Source organism: Amblyraja radiata, chromosome 1, assembly GCF_010909765.2.
Source record: "Amblyraja radiata isolate CabotCenter1 chromosome 1, sAmbRad1.1.pri, whole genome shotgun sequence".
NCBI classification, from domain to species: domain Eukaryota; kingdom Metazoa; phylum Chordata; class Chondrichthyes; order Rajiformes; family Rajidae; genus Amblyraja; species Amblyraja radiata.
The window spans coordinates 13,146,866-13,158,666 of NC_045956.1; positions in this window are offsets into that span (position 1 = coordinate 13,146,866).

Below are 11,801 nucleotides of genomic sequence, written 5' to 3' on the forward strand. Positions count from 1 at the left end.
GATGCTGGTTTACATAGAAAATAGGTACAGGACTACGCCATTCAGCCGTTCAAACCAGCACCGCCATTCAATATGATCATGGCTGATCATCCAAAATCAATACCCTGTTCCTGCTTTCTCCCCGTATTCCTTGATTCAGTTCGCCCTAAGAGCTATAACTAACTCTCTTTTGAAAACATTCAGTGAATTGGCCTCCACTGCCTTCAGTGGCAGATAATTCCACAGATTCACAACTCTCTGTGTGAAAAAGTTTTTCCTCATCTCAGTCCTAAATGGCCTACCGCTTAATCTTAAACTGTGACCCCTGGTTCTGGACTCCCCCAACATCGGGACCATTTTTCCTGCATCTAGCCTGTCCAATCCCTTAAGAATTTTGTATGTTTCTATAAGATTTAATGTTACACCGAAGATAGGCACAAAATATAGGAGTAACTCAGCGGGACCGGTGCTTGAGACAAAAGCACACTGGATAGCCACCAGGTGGTCACAGGAGTGGAAGGCAACCTCATCTCCATTATACAGCTACATCTCTTCACCAGATAAAAGCTGTCCAGCATCTGACCTCCCCAGAGGAGCATGGGTGAAGCTCAACAGACTTCTTACTGGAGTTGGGCGTTTCAATGCCAGCATGTGGAGATGGGGGTTCCGCCAGAGCCCAGCCTATGAATGCGGAGACAGAACAACAGACAGCCCACTCTACCACCCACCAAATGGAGCTCAGGGCCTGGCAGACATTGACGCAGAGACAACAACCAGCTGCTCAACACCCAGCTTGAGATATAACTATTCCTTTGGTTTATGTTTCATTCGCAAGAAGAAGAGGAAGAAGAAGAAGCGGGACAGGCAGCATCTCTGGAGAAAAGGAATAGGTGACGTTTCGGTTCGAGACCTTTTTTCAGAAACATTTAGTGCCAGTTAATGGACATCAAACATCCAGCCTGAAGAAGGGTCCCGATCCAAAACGTCACCCATCCTTTTGCTTCAGAGATGGTGCCTGTTACTTCAGCACTTTGTGTCTGTCAAACATCCAATGCCAGCCAGTCGGCCTTTCCCGGAGACGAGCCCGGGGCTTCAGCGGCGGGCGCAGCGTGGACTCTCGGCGTGGAGCGGGTGAGCCCTCGCTGGGGCTCGCTAGAGGGGAGCGCTCCGTTTCGCTGACCCGGGGCAGCCGGCAGCCTGAAGTCGCAGCCTGAAGCCGCGGTCTGCAGAGCTCCAGCTGGTGCGGCGTCTACAGCCCCGGGATCTCATGTTGGGGACCCGGGGGAAGAAGAAGCCATCACTGCCGGCCCGCGGCCGACTTCTACCGCGGGTCCGGCATGGACTTACCATCACCCCTGGAGGGGAGCTTCGACCGCCGGCCCTGCAGTCTACGGCGCTTCTGGCTGTGGCGGGGACTTTAAATCTTGACCGCCGGCCTGCGGCCTACAACAACTTAAAGCCGCGGTCTCCGGTGAGGAAGAGCCGATCCTGGACTGACTCTGGACTCTGGTCCTGACGAACGGGGGGGGAAATGGAGGAGGACTGGCCAAATTTTGTGCCTTCATCATCAAATACCTAGTGCCAACCAGCAGGCATCGGACATCTAGTCTCAGCCAATGGTATGAAACAGCCAGCAGATATCAAATCAGTGGACATCAAATATCTAGTACCAACGAGTGGATATCAAATATCCAGTGCCAGTCGGAGGACCGAAAATCAGAATTCTGGTCCCGTGACCCTGCATCACAACCGAGAAAGATATTCTGAGGAAGGCTCCTGACCTGAAATGTCACCTGTCCATTTCCTTCCGCAGTTGTTGTCTGACCCTGAGTTCCTCCAGCACTTTTTTTTTGCTCAGGAGAAAAAAACAAGTTTGTTTCTAGCTGTTGAGAAAGTACGGCAGTAATGAGTAGAACAAAGGAAATATCACTCAATCTGTGGTTGTTTTTTCCAGTGTAGAAGAGGCCATGTAATGTACAATACACTGGATTGGAAAATATGCAAGTAAATTACTGCTTCCTTGGAAAGCGGGTCCTTGGAAGTTGAGAAGGGAAAAGAAAAAAGGAAAGGTGCTGCACATCCTGAGGAGAGGGTTGAGCGCACATGTGGGAAATGAATATGTTGTTCTGTCCACTATGTTAAAGAGGAAACCAAGATTGAGAAAGATGGAAGACATTTCAGAACCACACGTCAACTCTCAGACATGTCCTCATATCGCCCTCTGGACCACAACCCTAAGATATTGGTCAAACATATGAAAACTGTCTCCCATACAGTCACAGACATTTTTTGGGAGAATTTTCATTCATAGCTTCCAGTCTGGTGGTGCCCCAGCTCTGCACAGTCCACTTCTAGCTTTTGTCCAAGATCCATGGCCAGGAAGCTCCAGGCATATCCATTGTTTTATGTGTGTTCCACTGAATGTATTTCTTCCTACCTTGATTCCATTCTTTCGTCCCTGGTCCATTTACACCTGTGAAACATTTTCCAGTTAATTCGGCTTGTCCAGAACATCTTCATCATGGACACAGAATGCTTTTACTGCTCAATTTCACTTCAGAATTATCTGAGGACCCTCTTCTTTTCTGAACAAAAGGCCAAACCTGTTCCCTTCCACCAACAGGCTCATGCACCTCTGAACTTTGCCTCACATTGAATAACCTGCCCTCCAACACTGATTTTCTCCAGATCCACCTGGATAGACGGGGCACATACGTAAGGATGCTCTTCATTGACTATAGCTCTGCATTCAATACGGTCATCCCCACCAAGCTCACCACCAAACCTCACCAGCTAGGCCTCAGCTCGCCGATATGCGATTGGATCCTGAACTTTCTGACGGAGCGACCGCAGGCAGTGAGACTGGGCCCGCACCTGTCCTCCACTATCACCCTGAGCACCGGCACACCACAGGGCTGTGTACTAAGCCCCATGCTCTACTCCCTCTTCACTCACGACTGTGATCCTGCATTCGACACCAACACCATCGTGAAGTTTGCAGACGACACAACAGTGATTGGGCTGATCACCAACGGTGATGAAACAAAATACAGAGCGGAGGTGCAGAACCTGGCGGACTGGTGCGCACGTAACAACTTGTCACTAAACACCTCCAAGACCAAGGAGCTGATTATTGACTTCAGGGGGTCCCATAATGGAGAATATGACCCAATCTCCGACTACGGGGAAAGTGTGGAGAGAGTGTCCAGCTTTAAGTTTCTGGGCACTCACATTTCAGAGGACCTCACATGGTCCACCAACACCGCTGCGCTGGTCAGGAAGGCACAGCAACGACTGTTCTTCCTGAGGACATTAAAAAAGACTGGTCTGCCCCAGCAGCTGCTGACAACCTTCTACCGCTGCACCACAGAGAGCATATTAATGTATGGCATCTCTGTGTGGTATCTCAGCTGCACGGAGGCGGAGAGGAGAGCTCTTCAGCGCGTCGTCCACAGAGCGCAGAGGATTATTGGGACACAGCTACCAGCCTTGGAGGGCATCTACCACACACGGTGCCTCAGGAAGGCCGTCAGCATCCATAAAGACTCCTCACACCCTTGTAATGGACTGTTCGAACTACTTCCCCCCGGCAGACGTTACAAGACCTTATACGCCCGAATCTCCAGACTCAGAAACAGCTTCATTCCCAGAGCTATAGCGGCTCTGAACCGGCCCTGCTGAGTGCCCCCCATCCCAGCTGGACTGTCTCCCTCAGATGGTCACGTCGCACAGTTTATTTATTTTTTATCGTAATTTTTTTACATCGGTTGGAAGCTGCATACCAAATCTCGTAGCACTAATGTGCAATGACAATAAAAGATATTATTATTATTATTATTATTATTATTATTATTATTATTATTATTATTATTATTATTATTATTATTATCAAAGGTGTAGCTATAGGAAATCGTATGGACCTAAACAAACCCTATGTAGTAGGGAGGTAGTAGAATTAGTCCCAAAGACGAGGGTCAGAAGACTGGGCTGGATCTCTGGAGAGAGATTAGGCCAGAAGAATTAGTTCCAGAGGATGAAGACCGGTTCTGTCCGAGAGGGCGTCGTCGGGTATGGCTGCCCAGCCATCAGCTGTTCTTCCTTTCACCCTTTTTTATTTTTAGTGTGACCAAAGTTTTTGTTTTTGGAGGTCTAGTCTTTTAATGTGGGGGGGGAAGGGGGAAACTGTATTTCTCAGTCCCTACCTGGTTGGAGATGCGGCTTTCCTCCGAGCCGCACCTTCGCCCCTTCCTCGTGGCCTATCAACCGGACTGAAGTGGCGTTTCCTGCCGGGACCGGCCAGAACCTCAGCTTTGACGATGGCACAGCGCTGAAGCACCATCGCGGAGTGGGCGATGCCTTACCCGAGTCGCCGTGTGGTAAGCTCTGGAGTGCTGAGACCGGCTACTCCAACATCGCAGAGCTGTGGTCGCGGAGTGTCCAGCTGCGGGTGGCGCTGAGTTTAAACACCGCGGAGCCTGGGATCTCGCGCCAAGATCGCCAGTGTTGGAGCTCCGACCCGCGTGGCCTGTGGACTTCGGGAGCTGCGATCTCTGGCAGCAAGCGGCCGTTCCAGACACTCCAGGCCGCTGAGAGTGTTCCTCCGACGCCGGAGCTCCATCATACGGCGAGAGGGCCTGAAACATCGGGCCGCCGTCGCGGCGACTGTGGAGGCCTCAAATAGGTCCCGACCTCGGGTGAACAAGAGGAAGAGGACTGGTCTTTGCTGCCTTCTCTCACAGTGGGAACCATTGTGGGGGGATGTTTTTATTTTTAATGTCAAATTCTTTAATGTTTTTTATTTTTATTGTTGTGCTGCAAATGGCAACTCAAATTTCACTACACCAATTGGTGTATGTGACAATAAATGTCCTTTGTCCTTCGCCTTTGTCCCTTTGAAGAAAATAGATCTCAGCCAGCGAATGGCTTCGAGATTTATTCCGACTTATCTAAGGGAGGAAGACTTTACCACGTGAGTAGAACAACTATTATACTATGTTGAATTCAGAAGCTGGAACCCTTTAATTCGAATGGCTTCTGAAGAGTCTGGACAAGTTTAAGTTCTACTAAAGTTTGGAAAGAAGTCAAGAAGCTTGTTTTTCAGTTCAGCCTGGATAAATCCAGGTGCTTGTCCCCGAGTTGTTTTGAAGTCGAGATAACTCATTCTTTCTAACTGAAGTCACTTATATACTTCGAAAATATTTTGGATGTTGTCTGAAAGTCCAGTTTGTTATAGTTTCTTATCTGATGTTTTTAGAACATTCAACCAATGTTTATCAATAGTGACTGAAGCAAATTGAAGAATTTATCTAAAATCCTGATTTGGCAATCTGCCAAGACCTGTTTAAATCCATGGAGCAAGATGGAGCAGGTGAGTCAGAGGACCCACAAGGTGGTGGAGTGAGGCTAAGGTATCTAGAAGAAGCAGATAAGGCCTAAGCTGCCTACCTGAAAGAAACCCAGAAGGAGAGAAACAAGTTATGGAAACAGGTTACCAAATCAATTGAAAACCAGAAGAAACTAATGGAATCAGATAAGAACGCGGAGAAAGTACGATCTAATCTGGTTAAACTCTGCAACCTCTGCCATGAGGTTGGAGAGAAACCAAATGTACTGCTGTGTTCATAGCTTCCTCAGGAAGAACGTGAAAGATACACCCAGTGGTGGGAAGAAAAGGTGAAGTTATTCGATTATTTCATGGAAGAGGTGGAAGGGTGGTTAACTGAAATAATACCACAACTTACGCACTCAACAATTGAAAGAGCTATGCAACAAGGTGCTGGAATGGAAGAGACGATCACACCACGGGATAGTATTTATAATGTATCTACACGAAGATCAGGACATAAATCTGGTTCTATACCCAGTTCAGCATCAAGGGCCTCTGCTCGAATGGAAGTTGAAGCTGATCTAGCCGCTCTCTCAATAGAAGCGAATGCCTTGGAGAAGAAACAAGAGATTGAGCGACAAGAAGAAGAGCTGAGAGAAGAGTTGAGGCGACAAGAAGAAGAGATGAGGTGACGAAAAGAACACCTGGAACTAGCCACAACGTTGGCGGTTGTCAAATCGAAGAAGGAGATAATGGAAAGTGAGGGTTCAAGATGCAGCTGTAAAGCATCTGATGTGATGAGCTCTTATTACAGAAAAGGAACTACTCAAAAGGAAACAACGGCTAAATCAAATCTGCAGCCAGAGGATATCCAGCCTCATGACTCAGAACTAGCACGTAGCCAAAAGATGGGCAAAACTTCATCTCAGCAACTGGGTGCGAGACCAAAGCAAACTACTTACGGGGCATCTGTAGAGGCTCGGAACAAACCAACAGCTCAGTATGCTTTACCGAAGCCTGATACAAAAGCTCGAGCAAGCCAGTATTATTATCAGAGATCTGTCTATCATTCGTTTGCGCCAAGCCAAGGATCTCGAGATGGATTATGTGAATTGGCGGAGGAGCAAGATGAATTCAACAAGCGCATAGCTAAACAAAATCTCTCTTTCGCCCTACCACCAATAGAAATTCCTACATATAATGGTGATCTTTTGCGGTATGAAGCTTTCATAATGGCGTTTGACGAAGTAATAGAAATGGAAATTACTGATGAAAAAGACCGCTTACGATTTCTGGTGTATTACATAAGCGGAAGTGCTAAGGTACTTGTAGATAGTTGTCAAAATAAGCCTGACAGCCAAAGCTATCAAGAGGCAAGAAGGTTACTTAACGTTTTGGTAACGAACAGAGGATTGCTAACGCATACATGGAGAAGGCCTATGCTTGGAAAGATATCAAGCCAGCAGATGTGAAGGCATTAAGTGATTTTGCAACATTTCTTAGAGGTTGTTGTAGCTCGATGAAATATCTCAACCACACGGAGGAGATGAATATTGTTGGTAATACTAGAGCCATCATTCTAAAACTGCCCAGATGACTTAGAGAAAAGTGGAGAGATGAAAGCAGGCCGAATATTGGATAAGAAGAAGCGAGTAGCCATGTTACTAGACCTGGTGGATTTCTTGGAAAGAGAAGTACGGTACATGTTAGATCCACACCACGGGAGTATTGAAGATCATAAACCAATTGCAACTGTCAAAGGTTCTACCTTTACCAAAACTAAAGGAAGATCAGGACCTAAGGGAGACAGTTTTGCTACTGCTATAATACCCGTGGAAACGACAGGTGGAATGAAAGAAGATGTATATACTATCAAGCAAAAAGGATTTTGTTCATTATGTGATGAAGTTGGTCACACCATAAGGTGGTGTCGAAGCTTCAAGAAGAAGGAATATAAAGAAAGGGTGGATTTCTTAAAAGAGAAGGGAATCTGTTTTGGATATTTGTAAAAAAGGACACATGGTTAAAGACTGTAAAAGTCCTATAATTTGTGATAAGTGCAAGCAAAATCATCCTGAAGCACTTCACACTGGAAAGAAGCCACCTGGAGCAAACAGAAGAGAAGCCACCGGAGCAAAGAGAAGAGAAGGAGCTGGAGCAAATAGAACAGAAGGAGAAGCCAGCTACTAGTGATGCTGTCACCTCACCTCAAGTAACGGCTCATATTGGGGCTGGGGTAGAAGCCTGTATCTTCTCGATCTTACCAGTACAGGTTAGGAATAGTAAGACGAATACAGTGGTGCAAACATATGCATTTTTGGATCAAGGAAGTTCGGCTTGATGAGAAGGCTGGACATCACAGGAGAAGAGATTAAGATTCGATTGCGTACCATGAATGAAGAGAAGGAGTGCATTAGTCATTACATTACAAGTATGGAGATATCTAGTCTGGGTGAAGATAATTTTATACCAATATTTGAAGTGTTTACACATGAGACCATGCCTGCTTGTCATCAAAATATATCCAGACATGAGGACTTGAAACAATGGCCTCACTTGAAGGATGTCAAAATATCTAAAATAAATTCTGGTATTGACCTATTATCGGAACAAATGCTTTGAAGGGTTTGGAACCCATACAAATTGTGAGGGGCCTAGGTGATGGACCGTTTGCTGTGAAAACCCCACTTGGTGGGTTATCAATGGCTCCTTGAGAAGGAACAACAAAAGCGGGAACCAAAAGAACTACCCTGCTGCTGCTGTTAATCAAATATTTACTGGTAAATTAGCAAAAGCTATTGATCAAGCAATACAATCTTGACTTCAATGAAAGTACCAGTAAGGAATCTGAAGAAATTTCTAGGGAAGAATTAAAGTTCTTGGATATTATGAACTACTCAGTAAAGAGGATAGACGGACATTATTGTCTGGACTTGCCTTTCAAACGAGAAATTGTTAGTCTGCCGAATAATCGTCGTATGGCAGAGCAACGCACCCAGAATTTGAAACGCAAGTTTGGCAAGAATACGAAATGTCATGAGGAGTATACGTCCTTCCTAAAGGATATGATTGATAATGATTATGCCAAAATGGTACCAACAAACCAACTGAATTGAAGTGATGGAGACCTATGGTACATTCCACACCATGGGGTGTATCACTCAAAGAAAGGGACCTTGAGGTCTTTGACGGTGCTGCAGTCTTCAAAGGAACATCACTTAACTGTGCACTGGAACATCACTTAACTGGACTCTGCACTGGACCTGAAGCCTCCACGCTGCTAACTCCCACTCTCCTGGGTTTAACTCCACTGGATCCTAGTGCCAGTCTGCTCAGCCTTGTTAACCTCAGTGGCTGTTCCACTGAGTCTTCCCTATCCCCCTCTCACTATGTGACCCCTGCTCTTCCCCACTCACACTACAGCCCTCTCACCCCCCCATCCCCTGACAACCCACCACCCCCCCACCACACTTCGCCTCGTCCCCAGTCCACCCACCTGCCTTCCTCCGGCCCCAACCCCCATCCCTGCCGGGTGTTCACCATCCCCCCCGACCTCCCCCTCTCCCACACCGAACGGTCTGTCCTCAGCAGAGGTCTTACCTTTCTCCCCCTCCGTCCCCACCTCAATGAGTTCCGCGCCCACCACAACTTGGAGCTTTTCTACCGTCGCCTCCGTCTCACAGCGTTCTTTCATGGGAAGGAGTCCTCGCCCCCCATTGATGACCCCTTTTCCCATCTCCAACGCACCCCCTCCTCGTGGAACCCCCCTCGTGGCCCTCCGGCTTTGGAATTATTTATCCAAAACTGCCGTCGCGACATCAACCGCCTCAACTTCTCCACTCCCCTGTCTCACTCCAATCTCTCCCCCCCCGAACGTACTGCCATCGACTCACTCCGCAACAACCCAGATTGGGTTATCAAACCAGCCGACAAGGGAGATGCCGTGGTAGTCTGGCGCGTCGATCTTTACAAAGCTGAGGCCACACGCCAACTCTCGGACACCTCCTCCTACTTACCCCTGGACCATGACCCCACTGACGAGCACCATCACCATCACCGACTTCATCAACTCCCACGCCCTGCCCGACCGAGCCTCCAACCTCATCGTTCCCCAGCCCCGCACGGCCCGATTTTACCTTCTCCCCAAAATCCACAAACCTGACTGTCCCGGCAGACCCATTGTCTCTGCCTGTTCGTGCCCCACCAAACTCATCTCCACATACCTTGACTTCATCCTATCCCCCTTGGTTAAATCCCTCCCTACCTGTGTTCAAGACACCTCAGACACTCTCCGTCATCTCCGCGCATTCCATTCTCTAGGTCCTCACCCCCTCATCTTCACCATGGATGTCCAGTCACTCAACACCTCCATCCCCCACCAGGATGGTCTCAAAGCCCTCCGGTTCTTCCTCGACCAGAGAAGCAACCTATACCCGGCCATTGACACTCTCCTCCGCCTAGCGGAGCTGGTCCTTACCCTCAATAACCTCACGTTTGACTCCTCCCATTTCCTCCAAATACAAGGCGTAAGCTATGGGCACACGCATGGGCCCCAGCTACGCCTGCCTCTTTGTCGGGTACGTCGAACAATCCATGTTCAATACGTACCAGGGCCCCATCACTGACCTCTACCTCCGTTACATCGACGACTGCTTTGGTGCCACCTCCTCCACCCACACACAACTGACTGACTTCATCCATTCCACCACTAACTTCCATCCGGCACTCAAATACACCTGGACTATTTCCGACACTTCCCTACCATTCCTTGACCTCACTATCTCCATCGCAGGTGATAGACTTCTGACCGACATCCACTATAAACCAACTGACTCCCATGGCAATCTGGACTACACTTCTTCCCACCCTGCTTCCTGTAAGGACTCCATCCCCTACTCCCAATTCCTCCGTCTACGCCGCATCTGCTCCCAGGATGATGCGTTCCACACCAGGGCATCTGAAATGTCCTAATTCTTCAGGGAACGGGGGTTCCACTCCTCCACCATAGATGAGGCTCGCGCCAGGGTCTCTTCCATATCCTGCAACATTGCTCTCTCTCCCCATCCCCGCACTCGCAACATGGGCAGAGTCCCCCTAGTCCTCACCTTTCACCCCACCAGCCGTCACATACAACAAGTAATCCTCCGTCAGTTTTGCCACCTCCAACGTGACCCCACCACTCGCCACATCTTCCCATCTCCCCCCATGTCTGTCTTCCGCAAAGACCGCTCCCTCGTAACTCCCTTGTCAATTCTTCCCTTCCCTCCCATACCACCCCCTCCCCGGGCACTTTCCGTTGCAACCGCAAGAGATGCAACACCTGTCCCTTTACCTCCCCCCTCGACTCCATTCAAGGACCCAAGCAGTCGTTCCAGGTGCGACAGAGATTCACCTGCATCTCCTCCAACCTCATCTATTGCATCCGCTGCTCTAGATATCAGCTGATCTACATCGGTGAGACTAAGCGGAGGCTGGGCGATCGTTTCGCCGAACACCTCCGCTCGGTCCGCAATAACCAACCTGACCTCCCGGTGGCTCAGCACTTCAACTCCCCCTCCCATTCCCCATCCGACCTCTCTGTCCTGGGTCTCCTCCATGGCTAGAGCGAGCAACACCGGAAATTGGTGGAACAGCACCTCATATTCCGCTTGGGGAGTCTGCATCCTGCGGGCATGAACATTGAATTCTCCCAATTTTGTTAGCCCTTGCTGTCTCCTCCCCTTCCTCAGCCCTCGGGCTGTCTCCTCCCATCCCTCAGCCCTCGGACTCCTCCTCCTCCTTTTTCCTTTCTTCTCCCTGCCACCCCCCATCAGTCTGAAGAAGGGTTTCGGCCCGAAACGTTGCCTATTTCCTTCGCTCCATAGATGCTGCTGCACCCGCTGAGTTTCTCCAGCATTTTTGTGTACCTTCGATTTTCCAGCATCTGCAGTTCCTTCTTAATCACCTAACTGTCAACTACTGCAAGGTTCAGAGCTTACCAACTCACTTATTGGAGTTCTCATTAAATTCAGACAAGAACCAATTGCTTTGTGGGCTGATATCAGAGCGATGTTTCAAGTCAAATCAGAAAAACACATTGACAACCTGCGATTCTTAGGGTGGCCTGAAGGGGATGTACAACAGGATCTGGAATACTGGATGAAGAAACAGTGTCATCATCAAGTTGTGCGAACTTTGCATTAAAGAAGACCGCAGAGGACAACAAAGTTCACTTACCAGAGGAAGTGATAATTTCTATGTGGATGATTGCTTAAAATCCATGTCTACAGAGCAGGAAGCAATTCAAATGGTAAAACATCTGACTTTCCTCTGCAGTAAGGGAGGATTCATGCTTTCCAAGTGGATCAGCAACAGTCGTGTTGTATGGGAAAGCATTCCACCAGATGATAAAGCCAAAGAGACCAGAGAGTTAGATTTGGACAAAGACAATTTGCCAATGGAAAGAGCATTGGGAGCTACTAATGTTTCACAATGAAAATATGTTAACACAAAAGAA